The sequence below is a fragment of the Oncorhynchus masou genome, chromosome 9 (assembly GCF_036934945.1).
Source record: "Oncorhynchus masou masou isolate Uvic2021 chromosome 9, UVic_Omas_1.1, whole genome shotgun sequence".
NCBI classification, from domain to species: Eukaryota; Metazoa; Chordata; class Actinopteri; order Salmoniformes; family Salmonidae; genus Oncorhynchus; species Oncorhynchus masou.
The window spans coordinates 70,664,637-70,688,591 of NC_088220.1; the positions used below are offsets into that span (position 1 = coordinate 70,664,637).

At 43.4% G+C, this 23,955-nt stretch overlaps 1 protein-coding gene across 4 annotated transcripts in view; it reads right to left on the reverse strand.

Moving 5' to 3' along the window:
- The window catches only part of LOC135546568 (CUE domain-containing protein 1-like), a 46,845-nt gene extending 24,623 nt beyond the window's left edge, over positions 1 to 22,222 (reverse strand). For 3 of the 4 annotated variants that reach the window (XM_064975109.1, XM_064975107.1, XM_064975110.1), the window contains exon 1: positions 21,992 to 22,222. The gene's annotated coding sequence lies outside the window, so the exon portion shown is untranslated. Of the gene's footprint in view, positions 1 to 14,554; positions 14,676 to 21,991 lie in introns of all 4 variants that reach the window. The other variant, XM_064975108.1, reaches the window with a different exon arrangement.
- Positions 22,223 to 23,955: the final 1,733 nt, after the last annotated feature.

Consider the following 23,955-nt stretch of genomic DNA (forward strand, 5'->3'; position numbering starts at 1 on the left):
AATCTCCTGTGTTGACCACTGCTGCTAGACTATTTAGGGCCAGAGAGCTCCACTTATACTGCTTCTCCAATTTACGGGTGAAAATCTAATTTCAGCTATGATAAATACACACTCCATAAGTGGCACAAGTGGCAGTTGAACAAGAATGAAATTAGATTATTTTTGGATTAGGCCTCATAGTAAATCTCTGATCATCTCTGTAGACAAACTGTACTGTAGTCCCTTACCAAATCCCCCACAGAAATGGTAAGACTGTCCGTGTCAATACTCTGTAGGCCTACAGCTTCACAGACACGTGAGTGAAAGGCCATTGAGTCTTGGTTAAGCTAACAATAGTCTCTTCTAGAGGTTGACCGTTTAATGGGAATGGCCGATTAATTAGGGTCGATTTCAAGTTTTCATAACAATCGGAAAGCGGTATTTTTGGACACCGATTTGGCAGGTTATTATTTTTTTTTACACCTTTATTTAATCTTTAACTAGGTAAGTCAGTTAAGAACGCATTCTTATTTTCAATGACGGCCTAGGAACGGTGGGTTTACTGCCTCGTTCAGGGGCAGAACGACAGATTTTTACCTTGTCAGCTCGGGCAATTCAATCTTGCATCCTTACAGTTAACTAGTCCAACGCTCTAACCACCAGATTACATTGCACTCCACGAGGAGCCTGTTATGCGAATGCAATAAGCCAAGGTAAGTTGCAAGCTAGCATTAAACTTATCTTATAAAAAATAATCAATCATAATCACGAGTTAACTACACATGGTTGATGATATTACTAGTTTATCTAGCGTGTCCTGCCTTGCATATAATCGATGTGGTGTGTATCGTTGCTCCAATGTGTAACTAACCATAAACATCAATGCCTTTCTTAAAATCAATACACAGAAGTATATATTTTTAAACCTGCATATTTAGCTAAAATAAATCCAGGTTAGCAGGCAATATTAACCAGGTGAAATTGTGTCACTTTGTTTTGGCATTATTTAAAACAAATTCAACATGTTTCATTATTTATTTGAGGCTAAATTGATTTTATTGATGTAATATATTAAGTTTTTTTTTTAAGTGTTCAAAGTGTTCATTCAATATTGTTGTAATTGTCATTATTGCAAATAAATAAATACACTTAAAAAATATTTAAAAAAAATGTTTTTAATTCGGCAGATTAATCGGGATCGGCTTTTTTTGGTCCTCCAATAATCGGTGTCGGTGTTGAAAAATCTTTTAAATCGGTAGACCTCTAGTCTCTTCCCTCCATCTGTGCTCTGCCATTCATTCCCCCAACAAGACTAGCTAGTTCACATTCCTGCCCTGTGTCGTTCACATGTTTTCAACAGCCATTTGGAAAGAGTGATGCCCACTTTTCTTCAGAGGGGCAGGCAGACCTAGGCAGATATTGCAGTCCCCCTCCACCACTCAAGGCCAACAATAACAACAAACTCACTAATGACCTCTCAGGATGCAACGGCTGTTATAACAGACATCTGCATGAAAGAGCCAGAGATCCGGGACATCTCGTCTACATCTAGAGGAGTGGGGGTAGATTTGAACAGTCATAGGCCCAAAGTACAAAAATATATCTCCAATGTAGCTGTACACATCAACAAACATTGCTTTATATAATAAAACAAGAAAGACATGCGTACCACTACTACATGTACAAAATGCAGCCAGAGCTGCAGTAGGCCTACACATAATTTACACCTACCAACACGTACAGGTCAGCACGACAAGATGAGCACCATTAGCTTATCAAAGATTCTTACAGGCTTCATAGCTTAAACTTCAATAATTACAACTACAGGCTACATTTCTGTCGAATTTGTAAAAATTGTGACACTACGCAATGAGTGTAACCAAGCTGCCACTTCTCAATGTGCGCAATATTTTCAGAAAAGCAAATTAAATCAAACGAAATGCATATTCTATAGTCGTAGCTGATGTGAAATGTCCTACATGGCAGTAGCTCATTTGAATCTGCTGCAAAGAGTAAATGTCCATTCCGAGAGCAACACACACACACACACACACACAATAGCAAGAGAGCAGGGAGGGGACGAAAATGTAGGCTGTGTCGTTTCCATAGTATTGACATAGGCTACTGTAAAAGTTATCACATAATGACTGTGTAATACACATTAATGATGGAGTGAAAGTTTGCTACACACGGTATTGATCCTACATACAAAAATGGAGGCCTATCTGAAACACAGCCATGTACACAACAACTGTCATTTTGCCATAAGAAAGCACTCAATGTTGAAGAGAAGTCCCACGAAGACTCATAGCCCAAGATGTGCTCATTAAAACCGCATAAACCTTAACCATAGATTCAGGAACATGGACAGAAGGCTACCGCGTCACCTCAGAGCACAACTAATAGGCTACATCGGTCATTGTCCCTATAACCATCAAATAAAGCAAAACTAATATATCTCAACAGCAATTAGACCCACAAAAGCAAGCAATGACATATCAATGCATCTTTTAAATCGAAGTAAACATCAAAAAGGCCTAAACTATACATTACATAAAAATACATCTTGAATCTCGTGTGAAGTTTGATTCCATTCTCCTTCCTGGAGAAATGTACTTGTCAGGTCTCTTTCAAATGCCAGCTGGACAAGCTTGGCTTTTCGTTGATGTAACATGCTGAGTCTGTGTTCACTGCTATACGTTCTTCAGAGTGGAGAAGGAATTTTCGCACATTGCTGTAGATGTCCCAAATGTGAATATGAATCAGTTTCAGTGCAAACAGCACAGACGGTAATGCTGACAAAGGCCCGACGGTAATGCTGACAAAGGCCCGACGTATCTTTAAAGAACACTGAGTGAGGTCCATATGTTGCTGCTAGCTGTGGTTGCGATTTCACTTTGTTTCTTGCAAACTCTGCTTACCCGGTTTAGTTTTGGTTGGAGCCAACAGGTTGTCAGATGCTAATGGCTTGTGTAACAAAGGTGCAGGGGCTTGTTGTGATGTTACCCTCGTGCTGTTGGTGCTAGGTCCTGGCTCTTCTCAATGTTGTTGGTCAACAGTTAGAATGTAATACCTACCCATTCCCCAACTGGGGTGTGTGTGTGTGTGTGTGTGTGTGTGGGGGGGGCTCTGGCAAGGGCTGTGACTTTCATGGAATTTTGGGTGATGGTTATTGGTCAGCTAAATGACGCGGTCAAGGTAAAAAGCACATTTTCTCCTCTCCTCCTCTCCTGACTGCATGTGCTGCAGAGAAGGGGGTGTTGCCTAAGCAACCAAAGATTTGTTTGCTACAACACCTTGCTTGTTTCAGCAAGGAGTGACAAAGTTCAATCACTTTGTAGAGGCCATGTAACAGCAGATAAACAAATCCTCACGAATGCCCGGAGGTTCCGTCTTCAGTCAGCTGATCGTTCCACCCCAAAAATTATAATAATAATATGTTACAAAGGTTGTTTGATTTTCATGACGGTCTTCATCCATAACCGTCGGTTAGGCTACACGGTTATATGGTAATTACACTAGCCCAAGCTACAGCCATGTCACAGGGCAAAAGCTGCACACGGCACGCACACATTCGTTTTATCTTTACTGTGTCTAATGAAGAGCAAGCGTTCTCAGATTGTGCACATGATGTGAATTAAAAAAGGGATCATATCCTGCCTGCATGTTGGCTGCAGGCCAAGCAGGACAGCCAGATGTTGCAGCTCTTAAAAACACAATTTTGAAAAGCAGGCTTTGAATCCAGTGCTTGGGCCAGTAGCGTCACCACCGACTCACTCACTACAGCTGCTTATAAAGAAGCAGAAAATCAATAGTGTACAATGTTTACTAATATGAGAAGTCTGATTCAAATAGTTAATTGAAGATCTGTAGATATTCAAGAAGCATGAGGACCACAGGGAATACATCCAGGTGGCCCTCATTATCAAATCTGTCCAAGTCTACGTTTAGTTTGTGTTACCCCCACACAATGAATTCTTACACTGCTACCAGGTTCACATTGGCACCAGGCCCAGGGGTCCGCAGACTTCCAATAGGGGTGATTCCATGGGGTGGACTCTGTGCCCCACTGCAAACAAGACCTCTTCCAATCTCATCTTGTTTTCACAGCTGACAAAAAGGAGCCCAAAAGCAAGCAGAAAGAATCCATTTCAACAGAGCCTGGTCCAGCCATGATCCCTATCCCCATTAGCACAACAGAGCATCGTGTAGCATTACAATGGGAGCATCCGGCCATGCCCTGACTGTACTGAAGACTAATCCATAAACATAACATTTATTCAGTCATGTGGCTTTGATGTACAAGTTACAGGCCTTTCAGGGTAATTATATTCTCACTGTGATCTTTTATGCACACCAGCCCTGCAATCATCTATTTATCTGGATATTATGTTTGTAGCATTATCATCTTTCAATAATTATTTTATATGGCATAGTAGTCCAAATCAAATCTCATCCATCGCTTAGAAAGGTAAAAAGCTACATTGCATGTGATGTGTCCAATAAAAAGCACATAAGGCCTAACTGTCTGTCATTTTTATCTATTGTGAAACCTAATAACATATATTTTGGAAACAATTGGCCTCCACTGATTTGGTAAGACTTTGGTGCCACAGAGAGAGAGGGTCTCAATCACTGTGAGGAAATGGGAAATAGCACAAATAACAGGAAGTTGTCAGATGAGATAACCCTTCCACAACAGAAGCAGAAGAGAGAGACGCCTTTAGCGGGGTGGGGGCGAGATGCTGTGAGTCAAGAGAAAGGTCATTGCTTAACACTCTGGGAAAATCATCAGAGGTCTTGATATGGAATTAAATCAAGTTGTATTGGTCGCGTACGCATATTTTGCAGATGTTAACACAGGTGCAGCCTCAATACACACAAATCAAAAACATTTAAATAAAGACATATCAGAACAAGCCATGTCTGAGTGCGGAATATAATTATATGCGTACAGTGGCTTGCAAAGGTATTCACCCCCTTGGTGTCTTTCCTATTTTGTTGCCTTACAACCTGGAATTAAAATACATTTTGGGGCGTTTGTATCATTTGAGTTACACAACATGCCTACCACTTTGAAGATGCAAAATATTTTTTTGTGTGAAACAAACAAGAAATAAGACAAAAAAAATAACAGAAAACTTGAGCGTGCATAACTATTCACCCCCCCCCCCCCCAAAAGTCAATACTTTGTAGAGCCACCTTTTGCAGCAATTACAGCTGCAAGTCTCTTGGGGTATGTCTCTATAAGCTTGGCACATCTAGCCACTGGGTTTTTTGCCCATTATTCAAGGCAAAACTTCTCCAGCTCCTTCAAGTTGGAAGGGTTCCACTTGTGTACAGCAATCTTTAAGTCATTCCACAGCTTTTCAATTGGATTGAGGTCTGGGCTTTGACTGAGCCACTCCAAGACATTTAAATGTTTCCCCTTAAACCACTCGAGTCTTGCTTTAGCAGTATGTTAGGGTCATTGTCCTGCTGGTAGGTGAACCTCCGTCACAGTCTCAAATCTCTGGAAGACAAACAGGTTTCTCTCAAGAATTTCCCTGTATTTTGCATCATCCGTCATTCCTTAAGTTCTGACCAGTTTTCCCAGTCCCTGACTATGAAAAACATCCCCACAGCATGATGCTGCCACGACCACCATGCTTTACTGTGGGGATGGTGTTCTTGGGGTGATGAGAGGTGTTGGGTTTGCACCAGACAGCTTTTTCCTTGGTCAAAAAGCTCAATTTTAGTCTCATCTGACCAGAGTACCTTCGTCCATATGTTTGGGGAGACTCCCACATGCCTTTTGGCGAACACCAAATGTGTTTGCTTAAAGTAGTCCTATGGACAGATACTCCAATCTCCTCTGTGAAGCTTTGCAGCTCCTTCAGGGTTATCTTTGGTCTCTGTGTTGCCTCTCTGATTAATACCCTCCTTGCCTGGTTCATGAGTTTTGGTGGCCGGCCCTCTTGGCAGGTTTATTGTGGTGCCATATTCTTTCCATTTTTTAATAATGGATTTAATGGTGCTCCATTAAGTTTCAGATTTTTTTTTATAACCCAACCCTGATCTGTACTTTTCCACAACTTTTCCCTGACCTGTTTGGAGAGCTCATTGGTCAGCAAGGTGCTTTGCGGTGTTGCAGACTCTGGGGCCCTTCAGAACAGGGGTATATATACACTGAGATCATGTGACAGATCATGTGACACTTAAATAAATTCCACCTGTGTGCAATCTAACTAATTATGTGACTTTTGAAGGTAATTGGTTGCACCATATCTTATTTAGGGGTTTCATAGCAAAGGGGGTGAATACATATGCACGCACCACTTTTCAGTTTTTTATTTTGTATAATCTTTTGAAACAAGTACATTTTTTTTCACTTCACCAATTTGGATGATTTTGTGTATGTCCATTACAAGAAATCCAAATAAAAATACATTTAAATTACAGGTAGTAATGCAACAAAATAGGAACAACACCCAGCGGGATGAATACTTTTGCAAGACACTGTACGTAATGGTGTGTATAGACCGTATGACAAACTGCCAGTCAATACATTATTGAACGAAACATTCACAAGAGACTTCTAGACATTGTCTGTTGTCCTAAATCTCACGCATGCAGGCTGTAACACATAACTAAATTCTGTAGAAGTATCAGACAGAAAGGCTCATGATATAGCTCATTTAACAGGATTCTAAAGATGGTAGTTTTGTTATTATTCAGAGGACCTAAAAAGAGGTTTCCGGAATTAAAAAAAGGAAATGTTGCATTCAACAACCCTGCATAATTTGCACATTGCTCATGCAGCCCCAGCCAACTACAACATCTTGGCGAAGGGATGACAGAAGTGATAGGGAAGAGGAGCAAAGACCAAGTGATAGCGAGGTGTGGTGTAATAAATCACACAGTCGGTCATGTCTGGCTCCAACTGCCTCCTCCACTCCAGAAGCACAGAGGCTTTTAGCAGCCAGTCAGCAGTGGGACTTGAGAAATATGGAGTTTTAATGGACAAGGAGAAACCAGAACGGCAAATGCCTTTGGTCACACATTCATTTTGAATGAAGTGCAGTTCCTGTGGAGTTTAACCCCCCCCCCCATCAGGCCCCAACTCTTTTTCACTACTCGTCTGTGGAATACGCTGCTTCTCCATAACTTACATATCACATACACACGTTCCAATAACATTTATTGTGATAGGCCAGTTTGTAGACCTAGTCCACTTATCAAGTGTACAATAATAACGTAATATTTCTTCATTTTGATGTGCATTGTCAGGTACACCGAATGTGCTCTTTCCATGACAGACGGACCGGGTGAATTAAGGGATAAGCTATGATCCCTCATTGATGTCACTTCAATCAGTGTAGATGAAGGGGAGGAGACTTTTTAAGCCTTGAGACAATTGACACATGGATTGTGTATGTGTGGCATTTAGAGGTTGACCGTGCAAGACAAAGGATGTAAGTGCCATTGAAAAACGTATGAGGTGACAGGCATACCGATTTCAGTGTGGCAAGAACTGCAACGCTGCTGGGTTTTTCATGCTCAACAGTTTCCTGTGTATCAAGAATGGTCCACCATCCAAAGGATATCCAGCCAACTTGACACAGCTGTGGAAAGCAATGGAGTCATGGGCCAGCATCCCTGTGGAACACTTGACACTTTGTAGAGTCCATGCCCTGTCTGTCTAATTGAGGCTGTTCTGGGGGCAAAACGGGGTGCAACTAAATATTAGGAAGGTGTTCCTAAGGTTTTGTACACTCGGTGTACTGCACTGTTGGAGCTAGAAACATGAAGCATTTTGCTACACCTGCGATAACATCTGCAAAATGTGTAGCCGACCAATAAAAATGTATTTGAACAGCAGCTTTGGATTGGTGAATTGTTCCAACTTCAAGGTCATTGAGGTGAACATCTAAGCGTAAGAAAAGAAGGAAAAAGCGCTGCCTGCCTCCCTGAACCAGCTACAGTAATCACTTGTGACCCATAAGCATGGTGGGAGTGGGACAGAAAGTAGAGACAACAGAGCACTGAACCAAAGCCTAGTGACTACGGTGACAGTGGCAACCCATAATCCTTCCTGATCAATGACCTGGTTCTGGGGAAGGAGGAGGAAGAGTGTGTGTGAAAGAGAGGAGAGCGAGCAAGAGGGAGCGATAGAATGTGAGTGTGTGCCTGACTGAGTGAGTGGAGGGCACATCGATGTCAGTGGAAGCGTTACTGGAAATGTCAACCCCCCCTCTCCCATTTGTCCTCCTCCTCTTCCTGTAAGCCTTAAATGTGTGTGCCTGCTGCATCTGTCAGAACACACGTTATAAAACTAATAATGACAACCATGGTTGTAGCAGGCCTTTTCTGGGCCATCTGTCACGCAGGGGAATAGGGAGTTTTTACCTCCTACTACCCCAGGGAGAGAGTTGACCGACTCACTGAGATGATTCATAGATCTAATTTCACACAACCCAGGGAAGAATGCGCTTTAGATGCCCTTCAATGAAATGGCAAATAAATGGCTTGTTTATTTTTTTAGCGGCAAAGCAGAGTGATAGAACAAAACTTACCAGTCAAAACGTTGGATGTTAATACCATGGTTACAAAGACTAAGTGAAAGATGTCATGATACAACAGAGAGATTAAACAAATGTAGGGCTACAGCAAGTAGTGAAAACAGCCCATAGACAGACCATAATAGTCAGTTGGGCCCCACCCAAATCTTTCATCCTCTTATCCACACAGAACTCTGGGATAGAGGAGAACGTTCCCATGTGGCATCACATGGTCACTGATGAGTACCATCGGGTGATAGAAGAGGAGGGGGGACAACATGGGAGAGGGGGGTTATCCAGATGGGCCTCACTCTGGCCCATCTGCCTGCCTTTCCCAGCATCCCCTGGGAGGGCCAAGCAGAGGGTCAGGAGCCATATGCAAATCAGGGGACCCTGTGAAGGGGGAAGGGAGTGGCAGCACCAAGCTGGGGCATGCAGCCGTAAAGGAGAAGATGCAGGTCAGGGGACCCTGTGAAGGGGGAAGGGAGTGGCAGCACCTAGCTGGGGCATGCAGCCGTAAAGGAGAAGATGCAGGTCAGGGGACCCTGTTAAGGGGGAAGGGAGTGGCAGCAGCTAGCTGGGGCATGCAGCCGTAAAGGAGAAGATGCAGGTCAGGGGACCCTGTGAAGGGGGAAGGGAGTGGCAGCACCTAGCTGGGGCATGCAGCCGTAAAGGAGAAGATGCAGGTCAGGGGACCCTGTTAAGGGGGAAGGGAGTGGCAGCAGCTAGCTGGGGCATGCAGCCGTAAAGGAGAAGATGCAGGTCAGGGGACCCTGTGAAGGGGGAAGGGAGTGGCAGCACCTAGCTGGGGCATGCAGCCGTAAAGGAGAAGATGCAGGTCAGGGGACCCTGTTAAGGGGGAAGGGAGTGGCAGCACCTAGCTGGGGCATGCAGCCGTAAAGGAGAAGATGCAGGTCAGGGGACCCTGTGAAGGGGGAAGGGAGTGGCAGCACCTAGCTGGGGCATGCAGCCGTAAAGGAGAAGATGCAGGTCAGGGGACCCTGTTAAGGGGGAAGGGAGTGGCAGCAGCTAGCTGGGTCATGCAGCCGTAAAGGAGAAGATGCAGGTCAGGGGACCCTGTGAAGGGGGAAGGGAGTGGCAGCACCTAGCTGGGGCATGCAGCCGTAAAGGAGAAGATGCAGGTCAGGGGACCCTGTGAAGGGGGAAGGGAGTGGCAGCACCAAGCTGGGGCATGCAGCCGTAAAGGAGAAGATGCAGGTCAGGGGACCCTGCTAAGGGGGAAGGGAGTGGCAGCAGCTAGCTGGGGCATGCAGCCGTAAAGGAGAAGATGCAGGTCAGGGGACCCTGTGAAGGGGGAAGGGAGTGGCAGCACCTAGCTGGGGCATGCAGCCGTAAAGGAGAAGATGCAGGTCAGGGGACCCTGTTAAGGGGGAAGGGAGTGGCAGCACCTAGCTGGGGCATGCAGCCGTAAAGGAGAAGATGCAGGTCAGGGGACCCTGTTAAGGGGGAAGGGAGTGGCAGCAGCTAGCTGGGGCATGCAGCCGTAAAGGAGAAGATGCAGGTCAGGGGACCCTGTTAAGAGGGAAGGGAGTGGCAGCAGCTAGCTGGGTCATGCAGCCGTAAAGGAGAAGATGCAGGTCAGGGGACCGTGTTAAGAGGGAAGGGAGTGGCAGCAGCTAGCTGGGGCATGCAGCCGTAAAGGAGAAGATGCAGGTCAGGTTTTTTAACATGCCTCCTCCTCCATCAGTCTTTATCTCTGATCTGTGGAGGGACAGACCATTGGCCTTGTAGGAAGAGAGAGAGATCCAGAAGTTATGGTGGTTTCCTTGCAGATAGAAATAAAACCGTAGAGAACTGACACAAATCCACTCAATTTCATCAGCATGCAATAAAAGAGAAATTACTAAAGCACTATGTAACAGTGTAATAAATAGTTTTACTACACAGAAGGATTTCCGTTAGTAAAATGTGGCGTCAGACAACATGACCGGGAAGATGTTTTTTTTACCATTTGAGAAAACTCAGACCCATATGCACTGGGTTAGTAATCCATTAAGGGCATCCAACCACTGTGCTCAGAATGACACAAATCACATTTACATTATGGTAATGCATCTTAACAGAACATGTAACTCATGTAATGAAGCAACCAATAAAACAGTACTTTCAAACATTTGCCCAAAAACAATTTGAGAACACCATTCTTAACAGTGCACCTGATAGTGGTTCCATATCTCTGTTAGAAAGAGGGGGAATCTAAAGACGCAACAACTGCGATGGGTTGCTAATACGACCAGGATTGTACATTTGGCTTCTGGATAACCAAAGTAAGTTGATATGAAATCCAGTAGAACGGGAGAGAAATTAAATGGCGGTCCAATAGGGAAGTAAATGGAAATACTTTTGATAAATTAATTATAATCACTCCTGTCTATACATAAATACAAATCATTAAAAATACTTTAACAGCAAGTATGACTTGCCAGAGGACTCGAGGACAGGATCATTAGCTTATTTGAAAAAGCTCATAGGCCTATGCATATTTGGGTAGCACGCAATTTGGGCAGCGAGCGTGGCAATAGGCCTGCCTAGCTGATTACGGAGTTGCAGCTGTCAGCGAAAAGCATCTAAAATATATGTGTGTGACGATAAATAAAAACAAGGGGTATGTGGCAAAGACGTAGGTGAATCTCTCTCCAGAATGGCTCAGCTGTCTCCCGCCAACTCTTGCACATTCATTATGTGTATGGTTTGCCCTCTGATACATTTTTTAAAATCAATTTCCCATAACATGTCATCAGTAGTAAATGTACCGTTACTCATCATTTGGTTACATACATTTCTGTTATTGCATTTATTAAATGAGTTATTTACCGTTTTCATTCTCACAGTTGAAATGTTGTTTGCAGGGTTCAAAACAAGTTTATTTCATAACCATCATTTGCGAGATTTGTCATTTTTTTCATTGTCTTTGTTTGGAGTGTCCCATATGTCTGGTGTCTCTGTCCTGATAATGTTGAGGTAGCAATTTATCAGGAGGTGCTGCAGCACCCTCAGCACCCCTACATGTTGAGGTAGATTTATCAGGAGGTGCTGCAGCACCCTCAGCACCCCTACATGTTGAGGTAGCAATTTATCAGGAGGTGCTGCAGCACTCTCAGCACCCCTACATGTTGAGGTAGCAATTTATCAGGAGGTGCTGCAGCACTCTCAGCACCCCTACATGTTGAGGTAGAGATGTATCAGGTGTTGCTGCAGCACTCTCAGCACCCCTACATGTTGAGGTAGAGATGTATCAGGTGTTGCTGCAGCACCCTCAGCACCCCTACATGTTGAGGTAGAGATGTATCAGGTGTTGCTGCAGCACTCTCAGCACCCCTACATGTTGAGGTAGAGATGTATCAGGTGTTGCTGCAGCACTCTCAGCACCCCTACATGTTGAGGTAGAGATGTATCAGGTGTTGCTGCAGCACTCTCAGCACCCCTACATGTTGAGGTAGAGATGTATCAGGTGTTGCTGCAGCACTCTCAGCACCCCTACATGTTGAGGTAGAGATGTATCAGGTGTTGCTGCAGCACTCTCAGCACCCCTACATGTTGAGGTAGAGATGTATCAGGTGTTGCTGCAGCACTCTCAGCACCCCTACATGTTGAGGTAGCAATTTATCAGGAGGTGCTGCAGCACTCTCAGCACCCCTACATGTTGAGGTAGAGATGTATCAGGTGTTGCTGCAGCACTCTCAGCACCCCTACATGTTGAGGTAGCAATTTATCAGGAGGTGCTGCAGCACTCTCAGCACCCCTACATGTTGAGGTAGCAATTTATCAGGAGGTGCTGCAGCACCCTCAGCACCCCTACATGTTGAGGTAGCAATTTATCAGGAGGTGCTGCAGCACCCTCAGCACCCCTACATGTTGAGGTAGATTTATCAGGAGGTGCTGCAGCACCCTCAGCACCCCTACATGTTGAGGTAGATTTATCAGGAGGTGCTGCAGCACCCTCAGCACCCCTACATGTTGAGGTAGATTTATCAGGAGGTGCTGCAGGACCCTCAGCACCCCTACATGTTGAGGTAGATTTATCAGGAGGTGCTGCAGGACCCTCAGCACCCCTACATGTTGAGGTAGAGATGTATCAGGTGTTGCTGCAGCACCCTCAGCACCCCTACATGTTGAGGTAGAGATGTATCAGGTGTTGCTGCAGCACCCTCAGCACCCCTACATGTTGAGGTAGAGATGTATCAGGTGTTGCTGCAGCACTCTCAGCACCCCTACATGTTGAGGTAGAGATGTATCAGGTGTTGCTGCAGCACTCTCAGCACCCCTACATGTTGAGGTAGAGATGTATCAGGTGTTGCTGCAGCACTCTCAGCACCCCTACATGTTGAGGTAGAGATGTATCAGGTGTTGCTGCAGCACTCTCAGCACCCCTACATGTTGAGGTAGATTTATCAGGAGGTGCTGCAGCACCCTCAGCACCCCTACATGTTGAGGTAGATTTATCAGGAGGTGCTGCAGCACCCTCAGCACCCCTACATGTTGAGGTAGATTTATCAGGAGGTGCTGCAGCACCCTCAGCACCCCTACATGTTGAGGTAGATTTATCAGGAGGTGCTGCAGCACTCTCAGCACCCCTACATGTTGAGGTAGATTTATCAGGAGGTGCTGCAGCACTCTCAGCACCCCTACATGTTGAGGTAGATGTATCAGGTGTTGCTGCAGCACCCTCAGCACCCCTACATGTTGAGGTAGAGATGTATCAGGTGTTGCTGCAGCACTCTCAGCACCCCTACATGTTGAGGTAGAGATTTATCAGGAGGTGCTGCAGGACCCTCAGCACCCCTACATGTTGAGGTAGAGATGTATCAGGTGTTGCTGCAGCACTCTCAGCACCCCTACATGTTGAGGTAGAGATGTATCAGGTGTTGCTGCAGCACTCTCAGCACCCCTACATGTTGAGGTAGATTTATCAGGAGGTGCTGCAGCACCCTCAGCACCCCTACATGTTGAGGTAGAGATGTATCAGGTGTTGCTGCAGCACTCTCAGCACCCCTACATGTTGAGGTAGAGATGTATCAGGTGTTGCTGCAGCACTCTCAGCACCCCTACATGTTGAGGTAGAGATGTATCAGGTGTTGCTGCAGCACTCTCAGCACCCCTACATGTTGAGGTAGAGATGTATCAGGTGTTGCTGCAGCACTCTCAGCACCCCTACATGTTGAGGTAGAGATGTATCAGGTGTTGCTGCAGCACTCTCAGCACCCCTACATGTTGAGGTAGAGATGTATCAGGTGTTGCTGCAGCACTCTCAGCACCCCTACATGTTGAGGTAGATTTATCAGGAGGTGCTGCAGCACTCTCAGCACCCCTACATGTTGAGGTAGAGATGTATCAGGTGTAGAGAGAACAGTCTATGACAAGGGTGGCTGGAGTCTTAGACAATTTTTAGGCCCTTCCTCTGACAGCGCCTGGTATAGAGGTCCTGGGTGGCAGGAAGCTTGGATGTACTGGGCCGTACGTACTACCCTCTGTAGTGCCTTGTGGTCGGAGGCCAAGCAGTTGCCATACCAGGCAGTGATGCAGCCAGACAGGATGCTCTCGATGGTGCAGCTGTAGAACCTTTTGAGGAACTGAGGACCCATGCCAAATCTTTTTAGTTTCCTGAGGGGGAATAGGCTTTGTCGTGCCCTCTTCACGACTGTCTTGGTGTGTTTGGACCATGTTAGTTTGTTGGTGATGTGGACACCAAGGAACTCGAAGCTCTCAACCTGCTCCACTGCCCTGTCGGTGAGAATGGGGGTGTGCTCGGTCCACCTATTCCTGTAGTCCACAATCACCTCCATTGTCTGGATCACGTTGAGGGAGATGTTGTTATCTTGGCACCACGCGGCCAGGTCTCTGACCTCCTCCCTCAGGCCTACCACTATTGTGTCATCGGCAAACCAAATGATGGTGTTGGAGTCATGCCTGGCCATGCAGTCATTTGTGAATAGGGAGTATAGGAGGGGACTGAGCACGTACCCCTGAGGGCCCCCCGTGTTGAGGATCAGAGTGGCAGATGTGTTGTTACCTACCCTTACCACCTGGGGGCAGCCCGTCAGGAAGTCCAGGATCCAGTTGCAGAGAGAAGTGCTTAGTCCCAGGGTCCTTAGCTTACTGATGAGCTATGAGGGCAATATGGTGTTGAACGCTGATCTGTAGACAAAGAATAGCATTCTCATATACACTACCATTCAAAAGTTTGGGGTCACTTAGAAATGTCCATTTTTTGTCCATTAAAATAACATCAAATTGATCAGAAATACAGTGTAGACATTTTTAATGTTGTAAATGACTATTGTAGCTGGAAACGGCTGATTTTTAATAGAATATCTACATTGGCCGATTATCAGCAACCATCACTCCTGCGTTCCAACGGCACATTGTGCTAGCTAATCCAAGTTAACCATTTTAAAAGACTAATTGATCATTAGAAAACCCTTTTGCGATTATGTTAGCACAGCTGAAAACTATTGTTCTGATTAAAGAAGCAATAAAACTGGCCATCTTTAGAAGAGTTGAGTATCTGGAGCGTCAGCATGTGGGTTCGATTACCTGCTCAAAATGGCCAGAAACAAAGAACTTTCTTCTGAAACTCGCCAGTCTATTCTTGTTCTGAGAAATTAAGGCTATTCTATGCGAGAAATTGACAAGGAACTGAAGACCTCGTACAACGCTGTGTACTACTCCAGCGCAAACTGGCTCTAACCAGAATAGAAAGAGTGGGAGGCCCCAGTGCGCAACTGAGCAAGAGGACAAGTACATGAGAGTGTCTAGTTTGAGAAACAGACGCCTCACAAGTCCTCAACTGGCAGCTTCATTAAATAGTACCCGATTAGCTAACACAACGTGCAATTGGACCACAGGAGTGATGGTTGCTGAGAATGGGCCTCCGTACGCCTATGTAGATATTTTATTAAAAATCTGCCGTGTCCAGCTACAATAGTCATTAACATTAACAACGTCTACACTATATTGCTGATCAATTTGATGTTATTTAAAAATGGACAACATTTTTTTGCTTTTCTTTCAAAAACAAGGAAATTTCTAAGTGACCCCAAACTTTTGAGTGGTAGTGTAGTAGTAGTAGTGTTCCTTTTGTCCAGGTGGGAGAGGGCAGTGTGGAGTGCAATAAAGATTGCATCATCTGTGGATCTGTTGGGGCGGTATGCAAATTGGAGTGGGTCTAGGGTTTCTGGTTACAGACCTCATGGTTACTGCGGGTCGGTAGTCATTTAGGCAGGTTACCTTAGTGTTCTTGGGCACAGGGACTATGGTGGTCTGCTTGAAACATGTTGGTATTACAGACTCAGACAGGGAGAGGTTGAAAATGTCAGAAGACACTTGCCAGTTGGTCAGCGCATGCTCGGAGTACACGTCTTGGTAATCCGTCTGGCCCTGCGGCCTTGTGAATGTTGACCTGTTTAAAGATCTTACTCACACCGGCTATGGAGAGCGTGATCACACAGTCGTCCGGAACAGCTGATGCTCTCATGCATGCTTCAGTGTTGCTTGCCTCAAAGCAAGCATAGAAGTAATTTAGCTCATCTGGTTGGCTCAAATCACTGGGCAGCTTGCGTCTGTGCTTCCCTTTGCAGTCTGTAATAGTTTGCAAGACCTGCCACATCCGACAAGTGACGGAGCCAGTGTAGTACGATTCAATCTTAGTCCTGTATTGACGCATTGCTTGTTTGATGCTTTGTCTCAAGGAAAAGTGGTATTTTTTATAAGTGTCTGGGTTAGAGTCCTGCTCCTTGAAAGCGGCAGATCTACCCTTTAACTCAGTGGGGATGTTGCCTGTAATCCATGGCTTCTGGTTGGGGTATGTACGTACGGTCACTGTGGGGACGATGTCATCGTTGCACTTATTGATGAAGCCAGTGACTGGTGTGGTGTACTCCTCAATGCCATCGTAAGAATCCCGGAATATATTCCAGTCTGTGCTAGCAAAACAGTCGTGTAGCTTAGCATCACTGGTGCTTCCTGCTTTAGTTGTTTGTTTGTTTGTAAGCGGGAATCAGGAGGATAGAATTATGGTCAGATTTGCCAAATGGAGGACGAGGGAGAGTTGTGTATGCGTCTCTGTGTGTGGAGTAAAGGTGGTCGAGTTTTTTCCCCCTCTGGTTGCACATTTAACATGCTGGTAGAAATGAGGTAAAAACGGATTTAAGTTTCCCTGCATTAAAGTACCCGGCCACTAGGAGTGCCCCCTCTGGATGAGCGTTTTCCTGTTTGCTTATGGCAGTATACAGCTCATTAAGTGCGGTCTTAGTGCCAGCATCGGTTTGTGGTGGTATGTAGACTAGAGGTCGACTGATTATGATTTTTCAATGCTGATATATTGGAGGACCAAAAAAAGCCAATACCGATTCAAAAATATATATATTTGTAATAATGACAATTACAACAATACTGAATGAACACTTATTTTAACTTAATATAATACATCAATAAAATCAAATTTAGCCTCCAATAAATAATGAAACATGTTCAATTTGGTTTAAATAATGCAAAAACAAAGTGTTGGAGAATAAAGTAAAAGTGCAATATGTGCCATGTAAAAAAGCTAACGTTTAAGTTCCTTGCTCAGAACATATAAAAGCTGGTGGTTACTTTTAACATGAGTCTTCAATATTCCCAGGTAAGAAGTTTTATGCTGTTGTTATTATAGGACTATTTCTCTCTATACCATTTGTATTTCATATACCTTTGACTATTGGATGTTTTAATAGGTACTTTAGTATTGCCAGCCTAATCTCGGGAGTTGATAGGCTTGAAGTCCTAAACAGGGCAATGCTTGAAGTACAGCAAAGAGCTGCTGGCAAATGCAGGAAAGTGATGTTTGAATTAATGCTGCTGCTGCCCACCACCACTCAGTCAGACTGCTCTATCAAATCATAGACTTAATTATAATAATCACAGAAATGCGGGGCTTAGGTCATTAATATGGTCAAATACAGAAACTATCATTTCGAAAAACAAAATGTTTATTTTTTCAGTGAAATACGGAACCGTTCCGTATTTTATCTAACGGGTGGCCTCCCTAAGTCTAAATATTGCTGTTAATAAGGCTTGGGACAATACTGCCCCCTTTGGATGAATTGCGTGCCCATAGTAAACTGAAAGAAAATCTGTCTAAAATTGCTAATATATGCATATAATAATTATTATTGAATAGAAAACACTCTAAAGCTTCTAAAACCGTTTGAATTATGTCTGTATGTATAGCAGAACTCACAGGGCAGCCAATCTCCCAAACTCGTTTTCTCATCCAGAAAGTTGGGCCAACTTTGACGTCATCGCCCCCACCCTTCCCAACCAGCTATGGATCTGGGAACAGTTTCTATGTCTTCCGCGAGATGTCCTCTATCAGTAGAGCGTATAGATACGCGTTCGGGCGCGAATTGTACACAGTCATCCTCCGTTCCAGATTGTCTGAGAGGAATTGCTTTTGTCCGGTTGAATCTCCAATTGTTTTTTATGTTAATAACATTCTAAAGCTTGATTCTGCACTTAGTTTGACCAGTTTAGTCGACATATAATATGTGATTTTGATGCGCAACTGTTCGGGACCAGAAGTAATTTTGGATCCATTTCAGCTGGAACTTGAAGCATATGCTAATACAAAGACACACGACTTGAAACCAAACAATGTTTTGGCTAAGTATGACTCCTTCCACTACATTGTGATCGAAGACCATCAAAGGTAAGGGAATATTTATGTTGTAATTTTGTGTTTCTGTTGACTCCAACATAGCGGAGAAATATTGCTTATGTCTGAGCGCCATCTCAGATTATTGAATAGTAAACGATTTCTGTAACGTTAAAAAGAAATGTGACAAAGCGATTGCATTAAGAAGCAGTGTATCTTTCTAACTATATGTAGAACATGTATATTTAGTCAAAGTTTATGATGTGTATTGCTGTTATCTGGCGTAGCTATCTATAATTTCTCTATCTACATTTTTTAGCATTTTCTGAACATGGCGTCAATGTAAACGGAGATTTATGGATATAAATTGCATATTATTGAAAAAAACAAATGTACTGTGTAACATGTCCTAAATATGTTTTTTTGCGCTATTTTTAATTCTGCACCAAAACTGTTAACACGTGATTGCATTTAGAATTGTTGTGCAGTGATTGGGCTTATAAAAGCATGTTTTAGTCCAGCAGCAACCAGCTGAGAAGCTGCAGGAGAAATCCAGCTCAAAATAGGCTCTGTATGCTGTGAGTGTGTAATAGTTGTTGAATAAATAAGATACATGATGAATAACAAAAATAGACAGGCCAATTTAATTCCACTAAATTACGCAAATTAACCTTTAGACTGATAAGCATGACGGTCAAATGTATATACATAATGAATAAAAAGCATCAATGAATAAAAAGCTTTATTTTGCGCTGGATTTTTTTTCCGCCTGGTCATTCTGCCCAGAAACAGTTTTATTTATTGGGGGGGGGGGGGGTCAAAAGCCTGCAATTAACACACCTTTATTTAACATGGCAAGTCAGTTAAGAACACATTCTTATTTTCGATGACTGCCTAGGAACTACCTGTTACGAGAGGGCAGCAAGAAGCCAAGATAAGTTGCTAGCTAGCATTAAACGTATCTTATAATAAACAATAAATCTTAACATAATCACTAGTTTCACTTAACTTGAATCACAGCCTACTTCGACAAACGGGTGATGATTTAACAAGCGCATTTGCGAAAAAAGCACTGTCGTTGCACCAATGTACCAAACCATAAACATCCATGCCTTATTTTAAAATCAATACACAAGTATATATTTTAAAACCTGCATATTTAGTTAATAGTGCCCGCTAACATTAATTTCTTATAACTAGGCAAATTGTGTCACTTCTCTTGCGTTCCGTGCAAGCAGTCAGGGTATATGCAGCAGTTTGGGCCGCCTGGCTCATTACGAACTGTGTGAAGCCCATTTATTCCTAACAAAGGCCGTAATTAATTTGCCAGAATTGTACATACTTATGATATAACATTGAAGGTTGTAAATGTAACAGCAATATTTAGACATGCCATCCGTTAGATGAACGTTCCGTATTTCACTGAAAGAATAAATATTTTGTTTTCGAAATGATAGTTACCGGATTGGACCATTTTAATGACCAAAGGCTCATATTTTTGTGTGTTATTATGTTATAATTAAGTCTATGATTTGATAGAGCAGTCTGACAGTGATGGTAGGCACCAGCAGGCTCGTAAGCATTCATTCAAACAGCACTTTCGTGCATTTGCCAGCAGCTCTTCATTGCGCTGTTTATGACTTCAAGCCTATCAACTCCCGAGATTAGGCTGGTGTAACCGATGTGAAATGGCTAGCTAGTTAGCGAGGTGCGCGCTAATAGCGTTTCAAACGTCACTCGCTCTGAGACTTTGAGTAGTTGTTCCCCTTGCTCTGCATGGGTAACGCTGCTTTGAGGGTGGCTGTTATCGATGTGTTCCTGGTTCGAGCCCAGGTAGGAGCGAGGAGAGGGACAGAAGCTATACTGTTACACTGGCAATACTAAAGTGCCTATAAGAACATCCAATAGTCAAAGGTATATGAAATACAAATCGTAGAGAGAGAAATAGTCCTATAATTCCTATAATAACTACAACCTAAAACTTCTTACCTGGGAATATTGAAGACTCATGTTAAAAGGAACCACCAGCTTTCATATGTTCTCATGTTCTGAGCAAGGAACTTAAAACATTAGCTTTTTTACATGGCACTCCAACACTTTGTTTTTGCATTATTTAAACCAAATGTAACATGTTTCATTATTTATTTGAGGCTAAATTGATTTTTATTGATGTATTATATTAAGTTAAAATAAGTGTTCATTCAATATTGTTGTAATTGTCTTTTTTATTTATTTTTAAATTGGACGATTATTCGGTATCTGCTTTTTCTGGTCCTCCAATAATTGATATCGGTGTTGAAAATTCATAACCGGGAGACCTCTACTTTGGACATATCAGAGTTTTCTGTGTTACATGAAAATGTTATCATCCTTGACACAGACATGCTTGAACATCTTATGAACACAATCAATAATGTTGTACTGTTTAGAAGTAACTGGCACAGTTTAGGAAAGACAGAACACACATGATAAATATCCACTATTCTTTCATGAACCATCACTCCATTGCTCTGCCAGCTGTCTTTGTTCGTGTCACTTACTAAAAATCAGGCATGTTTTGCATGATCGCTTTATGAACAAATTCCTGTCAACTACAGGTAACTGTCAAAATAAAAGAAACATCAACATAAAGTGTCTTGATAGGGCGTTGGGCCACCACGAGCCATCAGAACAGCTTCAATGCGCCTTGGCATAGATTCTACAAGTGTCTGGATTCAACGGCATTCTTCCACAAGAAATTCCATAATTTTGTATTTTGTTGATGGTGGTGGAAAACTCTCAGATGCAGCTCCAGAATCTCCAGTAAGTGAGTTAAGATCTGGTGACCGTAAACCACTTATGCTCCTTTGAGACCCCTTTTTCAAAGTCACAGATCTACACCCACAATAAAATTTGCTAAATATGTATACGTGACCAATGCAATTTGATCTCTGCTTCTATCCATGGTAGACAAAAAAAATGGGCAACTGGACATTTTCATACATGACCCAAAGTATGATGGGATGATGGCAAGGTAGCCTAGTGGTTCAAACCCCCGAGCTGACAAGGTACAAATCTGTCGATCTGCCCCTGAACAGGCAGTTAACCCACTGTTCCTAGGCCGTCATTGAAAATAAGAATTTGTTCTTAACTGACTGGCCTAGTAAAATAAAAAAAATATTTAAAAAAAATGGTAATCGCTTAATTAACTCAGGAACCACACCTGTGTTGAAGTAGCTGCTTTCATTATGCGTTGTGTCCCCAATTTACTCAAGTGTTACCTTTATATGCTGTTTGTTTAGGATTTGAGTTTACGATATTAAAACATTATTTGACATTTACTGCTTACGAAGACAGCTAACGTTAGCTAGCTAAATCAGTGAATGCAAACAAACTAATGTTAGTTGTGTGGATTGCGTTAAGGGAATTAGCTAGCGGAAATACTTTTTAGAAAAACTATAGTATACGCGAATGTGACCGCATTTAAGGCAAGCAAACACATCTGTTCACTAGTTAGCTAACTAACGGTAACGTTAGCCACTTGGGACACAAGAATATATATTTTTTTAACTAACATCAACCCTTGTTCTATATGTGACAACTGTGCAATCCTGGGACGCTGCTGTTCAGAAGGGCCTCGCTGACTCCCAATTCCAACATAGAAAGCAGACAATCCATCAAGGTTCACTTTAGCTATTCATAATCTTAGTAAATTGTTAACACTTAAAACGTTACTTCGTTGTGTTCTAAATCAGTTAGCTAGTAAAAAAAAATGCACATTTGGTTAGCGTTTACTTGCTAGCTAGCTGGAAAACAGTCAAATGTCGCTAATGTTACTTACTCATTGAAAAGCAGACAAATGGTTTCCGAAGGGGAACTACGACGGTGATTTCTTCTGTCAATGTTATTTTTATTGCCAAACAGATTGTGGATGACTCTCTTCAGTGACCGTGTTTTGAAAGTCCGAATGATTGTAACAGAGGATCTCCACGAAACTGTGCCTGTGTTGGCTGATTGTAGTAAACCAGAGCTATGAAAACAATGTCTGCCGGTCGGAGGCACAGAGCCTGCATCATGTTGTCCCAGAAACAAAGAACAACACACCTTCCTAGCGGACAAATGGGAGAAATACAGTAGCGGGCAGAGAGGGTCGTTTATTTATGTTAAAGAGGCGAATGTACACTTGTGCTTAGCCTCCAGTTGAAAGCATGTATGTTTGAAGACGTAATGACAGAACTGTACTGCACTTTTTACTGAGAAAAAACACATAGGACAACCTTTTCCTTCAGATACCCTATATTGTCCGTTTTTAGGTAAACAGCATATGATACTGACCCAATTAATCCCTTTGGTAATCCCAATAATGTAGCTAGCAAATTTACAAGATAGCGACAGTAGTTTCCTTGGTAACCAAACAAACATACTTGCTAGTTTGGCAACCCAAACCATCAGTCCTAGCTTGCTATTATGAAAATCGAATTGAACAATGACTATTTTCAATTCAAATTTTGCTTTCAAAAGCAACTCAAACATAGAAAACATTACCAAAAGTCTCGTTGAACATCTCATTCCAAAATTTTGGGCATTAATATGGAGTTGGTCCCCCCTTTGCTGCCACAACAGCCTCCACACTTCTGGGAAGGCTTTCCACTAGATGTTGGAACATTGCTGCGGGGACTTGCTTCCATTCAGCCACAAGAGCATTTGTGAAGTCGAGCACTGATGTTGGGCGATTAGGCCTGGCTCGCAGTCGGCATTCTAATTCATCCCAAAGGTGTTCAATGGTGTTGAGGTCAGGGCTCTGTGCAGGCCAGTCAAGTTCTTCCTCACTGGTATCGACAAACCATTCCTGTATGGACCTCACTCTGAACACTGGGCATTGTCATGCTGAAACAGGGCATTGTTGCCAGAATGTTGGAGACAGAATATTCTTCCTCCACCAAACTTTACAGTTGACACGAGGCATTCAGACAGGTAGAGTTCTCCTGGCAATATTTAGGGTAAACTGTCAAGTGTAAATGTGTTTCTGAATGAGAAGTGACAAATGATGTGATGCGTTTCTTGTAACTTCAATGGTAATGAATGGATCCATTATGCTGCCACATGCCAGGGCCACAACACAATGTATGTGTGGTTGTGCTGGTGGTGGAGTGAAGTGAGACTGCAAATGTACACTCACAGGACAGTTTATTAGTTACACCCATCTCGTACCTGGTCGGACCCCCTTTGCCTCCAGAACACCCACTCTACAAATCGGTAAACGTTCCACAGGGCTGTTGGTCCATGCTGACACCATGGCAATCATGCAGTTGCTGCAGATTGGATGGCGCTACACCTTTGACACCAGGCAGGATGGATCCATCTACTCACGCTGCTTACACCAAATCCTGCCTCTGCCATCAGCATGATGCAACAGGAACCGGGATTCGTCGGACCAGGCAATATTTTGACTCAATTGTCCAATGTTGGTGATCACGTGCCCACTGGAGAAACTTCTTGTTTTTAGCTGATACGAGTGGAACCCGGTGTCTTCTGCTTCAATAGCCCATCCGTGACAAAGATCAATGAGTTGTGTGTTCCAAGATGCTGTCTGCACACCACTGTGCCGTTATTTGTCTGTTTGTGGCTTGGCTGTTGGCTTTCACAATTCTTGCCTCTTAATGCCATTCTCCTTCCACCTCATCAGCTCATCATGAGCTGTTTTCGCCCACGGGACTGCTGCTGACAATGTTTTTCGCACACTTTTCGGGTAAAACCTAGACACTGTCAAGCTTGAAAAGGCCAGGAGGGCGGCAATTTCTGAGA